The sequence below is a fragment of the Cupressus sempervirens genome, chromosome 7 (assembly GCF_028749045.1).
Source record: "Cupressus sempervirens isolate cs-2001-9-10 chromosome 7, ASM2874904v1, whole genome shotgun sequence".
NCBI lineage: Eukaryota > Viridiplantae > Streptophyta > Pinopsida > Cupressales > Cupressaceae > Cupressus > Cupressus sempervirens.
Window position 1 is genome coordinate 809330201 of NC_143124.1, and position 7808 is coordinate 809338008.

Genomic DNA, 7808 nt, shown 5'->3' on the forward strand with positions numbered 1-7808 from the left:
AAAAAGGTTAGTGAGCAACCAATTCTTTCTTAAACTGATTTTAGCAAAGTTTTCCAAGTAGAATGTGATGCTAGCAAGGTTTCTATAGGGGTGGTTCTTAGTCAAGAAGGAAAACTAGTGGCTTTATCAAGTGAAAAACTCAATGAAGCCAAGTATAAATACTATTCATATGACCTAGAAATGAATGCATTGGTTCAAGCTCTCAAAAGGTGGAGACATTACTTGTTGCCAAAGGAGTTTGTGGTGAATACCAATAACCAAGCACTTAGTTTTCTAAATAGCCAAGACAAATTAAGTCATAGGCACATGAAATGGGTGGAGTATTTATAGGCCTATACCTTCACCATCAAGCATAAGAAGGGCATATCAAACAAGGTTTCTGATGCTCTTAGTAGAAGGAATTTGACTATCTCCTAGATACAGCTAGAAAGTGTGGGAATTGAACCACTCAAGGACATGTATGTAGCAGATCTAGATTTTGGCGACATCTAAAAGGTATGTATGGAGTTTGGTGAAAGATACCATGCTAATTTTCCTTATTTTTTGATACAAGATAGACTTCTTTTCAAAGGAGGAGACCTATGTGTACATAGGTTCTTTATGAGGAAAAACATTATCAAAAAGAAGCATAATGGAACAATGGGTGGATATTTTGGTTTGGATAAAACCTTAGAATTGGTTAGAAGGTACTACTATTGGCCTAAACTTTAGAATAATGTTAGAAACTTTGTGGAAACATGTATGATTTTTCAAAGGGCCAAAGGAAGGACTACAAATGTAGGGCTCTATCAACCTTTGCCAATACCATCTAAACCCTGGGAAAGCATAATGATGGATTTTGTACTGGGGTTGCCACAGACACAAAAGGGGCATGATAGTTTATTTTTGTAGTAGCTAGGTTCATAAAAATGGCTCACTTCTTACCATGTAAGTCGACCAATGATGCTTTTCATATAGTAGATCTCTTTTCCAAGGAAGTCATAAGGACTCACGAGTTACCTCTCAACATAGTTTCAAATAGGGATGTGAAGTTTATAGGAATCTTTTGGAGAACTTTAGGGAGGAAACTTGGAACCAATTTATCATTCTCATTAGCCTACCACCCTCAACCTATTGGCCAAACATAGGTAGTTAATAGAACATTGGGCAATTTGTTAAGAACACTCACAAGACAACATGCAACAAAATGGAATGCTATCCTACCCCAAGCTGAATTTGCATATAATGACTCCATCAATAGAAGTAAAGTATAGTCACCATTTCAAGTGGTGTATGGAATTCATCCTAGAGGGATCTCCAAGTTAAGAGATATGAGTTCATAGCAACAAGTTAGTGCTCAAGTAGAAGAATTCGCTACAACCATAAAAGAAATCGATGATGAAGTCAAAGCACAACTCCAACAAACCTCTAACAAGTATAAGAAGCATGTAGATTGTAAATGGAGACACTTAGAACTTGAAGTGGGAGATTTAGTAAGGGAAAATCTCAAGAAAGAGAGGCTACTAAAAGGAAAATTTACCAAGCTTATGTTGAGAAAACTAGGCACTTGTCAAATATTGAAGAAGTTTGGAACCAATGCTTATGAGATTCGATTGCCACCTAAGATTGGCATTTCTCCCATCTTCAACATAGAAAATCTCACACCATTCAAAGAACCCAATGAAGAAATTGATATAGGACAAATAGTTGATACAAAAGACATTAAAAACCTACCATTTACAAAGACACCATAGCTAGAAAGGATACTTGACACCAAAGTCATAAAGTAGACAAGAGGAAGGGAGTCCAAGTAGTATTTGGTAAAACTCAAAGGTTATTTAGATGTAGATGTTGTTTGGATGACCAAACAAGATATTATGAAGCATGGTACCACTCTCCAAGAGCTCATCTCAAGTTTGCTTGAGATAAAATTTCCTACATAGTACAGTGCAGGAACAACCACATAAAATATTTTGGATTGGATTTTTACAATAGCTGACTTGAGGAATTTATCCCAATTTCATCTTTAGGATAAGATATTTTCTTGGGATTTGTTTAGACCATTGTGGGGTCATTCTTCCCTATTCTATATTGATCTAGAATTATTTGTAAGCCATATTGGTGGGAAGTCTCTTTGGGTCAATTTTCCTTTTTTTGTAATAATCTAGAATGTTGTGTAGACCATTCTAGCAAGTATAAATATAATTTTTAGGTTTAGATTTAGGTCAAGTTTTTGGATATGAAATTATGGGGAGAAGAAATATATAGGAGAGCAAGTGTATATACTATTCAGTTGATTAATTAATTAAGAAGAATATTATTATACATCTCTTTCTAGTGCTCGTTCCTTTTGTTTTTGCTTTAGTTAAATTTATCTCAGCATCATTGGGACTAGCAAGGAATTTTTTATCTATTAGAAAAACTAGTAGACATGAATGTGCACGTACAGTTTTCTAAAGTAGGTGTGAAGATGGTGAGAGGTGCTATGGTAATAGAAAGAGGAAGTAGATTGGCTTCAATGTACCTACTTGATGCATGCACGATTGAGTGCAGTAGTACTTTTGATAAGATTTTGAAAAGGACTACTTTGTTGGAGAAGGAGAGGGTTTCTCTTTAAATTGATGGTCATGGTTTCTAGGTACCCAAGGGTGCTCTATCTACTAAATCAAAGTTGCCTACATAAAAGACTATGTAATGGCACTAGAGACTCAGCCACATAAGTGAGAAGGGTTTACACACGTTAAAAAATAAAAACTTTGTTGATGGGTTGAATGACTGCAATCTTGAATTTGACATTTGTGAGCATTATATCTACAGTAAACAAAATTGCATTTAGTTTAAATACTCAAGTTCTCATAAGTCCTCATGTATTTTGGATCTAATCCATTCAAATGTATTTGGTCCAATTGATGTTCCTTCTTTTGGTAGATCAGTTTAATATGTTTCTTTCATTGATGATTTCAATAGAATAACATGGGCTTATTTCCTTAGGAATAAAGCTAAATTTTTTAGTCATTCCAAATTATTTAAAGCAATGGTTGAGTTGCAAACTAGAAAGAAGATAAAGTGTTTGAGAACTGATAATGGTGGTGAATTTTCCTCCAATGATTTTGACACTTTATTTTAAAGATTGTGGTATTAAGAGAGAGAAGAAACCTCTTTATTCTCCACATCAAAATGGAGTTGCAGAAAGAATGAATAGGACCTTGATGGAGAAGGCTAGGAGTATGCTAAGTGCAGCTAGGCTGGAACAAAAGTTCTGGGCTGAAGTTTTAGCCACTACCTGCTACTTAATAAATAGGTCTCCTACATCATCTCTTGTTGATAAGATACCAATGGAAGAATGGTTGGTCCATAAGCCTTCACTTAGACATCTGAGAGTTTTTGCCTTCACTTAGACATCTGAAAGTTTTTGGTTGTGAGGCATATACTCATGTGCCAAAGGAGAAGCAGGAAAAATTGGAAACAAAGATGTCAAATGTATCTTCATCACATATAGTGATGGTGTGAGAGGATAAAAGCTTTGGGATCCTATTGCATGAAAGGTTTTTTTATTCTAGAAGTGTTATTTTTAGAGAAACTAAGCATTCTTCTATTACGGTGTGGATAGAACAGATAGAAGAAAAGAAGGATGTGATTTAACTTCCTACTACACTTGAGAAAGTTGAATCAAGGCCCTTGGAAAGAAAAGATGTTGAAGAGAGCTCTTCAAGTTCTGAATCATTAGAAGAAGAGGGAGAACCTAAACCTAAACCTAAACTAGATCTTGTTCGAAGGTCTAGTAGATAGAGGAAAGCACCAAAAAGGTATGGATATTCTCTTGATGATTGGAGGTGGATATTTTCTTTGAATGCTAATATTGATGAACTGAAATCTGTAGAAGAGGCTCTTGGTATAAATGATTTAGAATCCTAGAAAATAGACATGGAAGAAGAGATGATATCTCTTAAGAGGAATGATACATGTGACCTTGTACCATTTCCTAAAGGACATAAGCCTATTGGTTGTAAGTGGGTTTTCAAAATGAAGATGGGTTTAGATGGAAGAATTGAGAAATATAAAGTATGATTGGTTACAAAAGGTCACTCCCAGGTTCCAAGAATTGATTAAGGTGATTTTTTTTCTCTTGTAGAAAAAATGACAACCATGAACAATTTTTACTTTCTATTGCAACAACCTATAATCTAGAAGTTGAGCAAATGGACGTAAAGACAACTTTCCTTCATGGATATTAGGATGAAGAAATTTATATGACACAACCAGAGCACTTTGTTGTGAAAGGTAAAAGTCATTTGGTCTATAAATTGAAGAAATCCTTCTATGGTTTAAAATAAAGTCCTAGGATGTGGTACCAGAAGTTTGATACATATGTATTGAGTTTGGGATTTTTGTGATACAATTCTAATTGCTATATATATTACAAGTCTCATGGTGATTATTTCTTGATTATTGCCCTATATGTTGATGACATGTTGTTTATTGGCAAAGGAAAAGGTTTGATTGCAGAATTAAAATTTCAGCTCTTAGTAAATTTTGAAATGAAAGATCATGGTGCAAAAAGGCACATTCTGGGAATGGAGATTATAAGAGATAGGAAAAAAAAATCTTTTCCCAGGCTAGAGTAAGTATGTTGGTAATATTTTGAGAATACTCAATATGCAGGATTCCAGACCACTAAGTGCTCTTGTTACTATGGGAACAAAGCTTTCGAGCTCACAATGTCTTACATCCCCATTAGAGATGGAAGAGATGATTTGAGTACCGTATTAGAGTGTTGTTGGAAGTTTGATGTATGCTATGTTCTATACAGGACTGGACATTGGCCAAGCAGTGGGAGTACTTTCCCATTACAGGTCTAATCTAGGAAGAGCACATTAGGATGTAGTAAAAGGAGTTTTGAAATACTTGTAGGGTACCTCAAAGTACTCTATATGTTTCCATGGACTAGGAAATGAGAATTCTTTGGATATTTAAGGCTATGTGGATTCAAACTAGGCTAGCGATGTTGATAGTAGAAGATCCACCAGTGCATATGTGTTTACATTATTTGATGGTGCAATTAGTTGGATGAGCAAGAAACAATCTATGGTCACTTTGTCCACTACAAAGGCACATACTTATATGGAAGCTACTCATACCTGCAATGAAGCTATCTAGCTAAAGAGCGTGTGTTTAGATATAGAGTTCAAATAGGGTGCAGTAACAATTTATAGTGACAGTCAGAGTGCAATCTGCCTAATAAAGAACCTGACATTTCATGTTAGGACCAAGTACATTGATGTAAAATATCATTTTATGAGAGATATGATCAAGGATGACAAGGTGAAGTTGGAAAAGGTGAAGACTTTGGTGAATGTTGTTGATGCATTAACGAAGCTCGTGAGCACAAAGAAGTTCAAATGGTGTTTGGAGTCTATGGGCCTCTCAACCCCTAGCAATTAAATCCATAACACTTTGGATCCCAAAACCCTTGCAAAATGTTCAACAAGTAGGAGAATGTTGAGAATTGTGTCTCAACCCTACAAGCCTTTTTCAGGAAAATTATAGAATTTGTTTGTGGTAGTTTTCCATATGTTTATGAGTTGTAAAATGGTGTATGAGTTGTTGAAAATGTATTTTGTCTCTAGTACAATATAGGAAGGCTATTTTTAGAGTGTAAAAAACTAATTATATGAATTTTATTGGGGTCTAAATTATAGGACAAAATTATGGACGAAAATGCTATTCTTGGAGTTACAAATGACAATTGGGTAACATGTGGCATGGTTGTTTTGCCCATAGTTTTTTAAAATCACAAATGGTTTCCAAGTTGTAAATAACTATAAAAGGATGACTTGGGGAGGTGTTTGAATCATTGAGTTCTATTTGTAAGATTGGGTGCTAGAAGAAGTCTCTCTAAGTCTGATTCTAAGTTCGAGTTGTGATGATGCGCTCTTGTAAGAGCTTGCATTGCAAGTGTATTGTAATATTCCTAGTTTGAGAATATATGGTGTCATTTTTGGAGGGTAGGTTTTTTGCCCTAGAAGTGTTTCCCCATAGTAGCCATTGTGTTATGTGTTCATTTTTATTTTTATTATGTTATTATGTTTTTCTTGGGATCTTTGCACTAGTTAGTTCAATTTGCATAATCGTCCTCTCAAGATTAGTGTATGAAGTGATTCCATGCATATTTTCTTCCTTACACCTTGCACATAGTATTTTGATGGGGGATAACATTTTAAGTGTCAAGTCAAGCTGTGCATAATTAGTTGATCCCTCAATATCATTTCTAATTTCCTTCAAAGCCCAGAATAGTAATTGATTTTCTATCTTGAGCATTTCTTTCATAATTTCTGTCAACAAAGGATGATGTTAGTTCTTGCTAAGAACACTATCCATGAAAGTTGACATATTTGCATCTTCTTTCCCTTTCTCTTTATCTCCATATTCTCTGAATCTATGGAGGACTTCTAAAACAAAACATGCATTCCTTACCATCATCCATGCACACACTTTTTCATTGAGTTTAAAGTCTCTAGCATAGCTTTCCTTTATACTATTTTGTTTCTTTGCCTTCTTAAACCTTTTTTCCACTCACTTTAAACCACTTTTATAATGTTCATTCCTGATGCCTTCATTGTTCTTGTGCATTTTCAAAATATCCACATTTTCTAATGATTCTTTTTGGATGATTTTAAGATGCATCTTCCTTTCCACTTCTGACTTGAGAAGTTCAATGTCACCATTCCATGCATCTCTTTTTTGAAAATGGTAAGGCTCGAAGGAGATGACATGGGGATGATAGAAAATTCTATCAGAATTATAGAAGATAGATTTCAAAATGGTATACATGAGGCCACAGTGCGATATATCTAGTCCACTTGCTTTCCCTAAACTAGATTTAACCTCAACAATCCAGTCAGAGTCTTTTCTCTCCTTTTTCCCCATCTTCAAAGATAACTAAGAGAAAGGTTCAACTACCTATGCAAATTGAAGATGTCCTCACTTCATTAAGTGAATTTTTCCTTATCTTAATGGATGCTTGTAGAGGTGGAATATTTAGGTGATGCCTAATCTCTAGACAAAATGCACCAAAGAAAAAAAAAGAAGATGTCAAACATCATTCTTTTTCAGATTCACAAAAACACACCAAAGTTTTTTCAAAAATTTTGTTTTTTTCGATCACAAAATATGAAAATCATGAAGATCAAATACTAAAAAAGTCAAAAATAAATTGTGTTTTCATTTTTTTGAAATTTAGTCAATGGTGTGATTTTTAGGGAGGATAGCCACGTCCGAATCTTTATGTTGCATCACACATTGCTGAGCTAGGTACGAGCACACATTAAAGAAAATAGACTAGAGAAAATTCTTCTTCTTCAAATACTACACATGTGCCAAGTCTGAGCTCTATAGCCTCGACCTGCAATCTACATCAATATTAATTTCACTACTCATCTAAGATATGACTCTCAGAAGTCACTCCAATGAGAAGGGATTTAGCTAGAATATTACATCAATAAATATTCAACATGAAAAATGTGAGATGGAGAGACTATTAGTACTTTCATCTAGGAGGCACTGTCTATGCAACAACATATTTGTACATTGATAAAATACATATTGCTAACAAACAATAGTATGTTACCAATCTTGTTATTTAATTTTAAGTGTTTGCAAATTACTAACACATATTGATACAATTAGCTAACATACTATAGTTTGTTAGCAATATGTTTTCTACCAAGGTGCAAATATGTTGCTATGTAGATAGTGCCAAAAAAAGCCCATATCATACATAAATAGTACTTAAAGGTACTGCCAAAGTACTTTGTAGTAGTCGTGGGGTG

The 7808-nt window shown here is 34.5% G+C and overlaps 1 pseudogene; it reads right to left on the reverse strand.

Annotated features, from left to right (window-relative positions):
• LOC149549858 (uncharacterized) overlaps window positions 1-6906 on the reverse strand; it is a 28966-nt pseudogene extending 22060 nt beyond the window's left edge.
• Window positions 6907-7808: the final 902 nt, after the last annotated feature.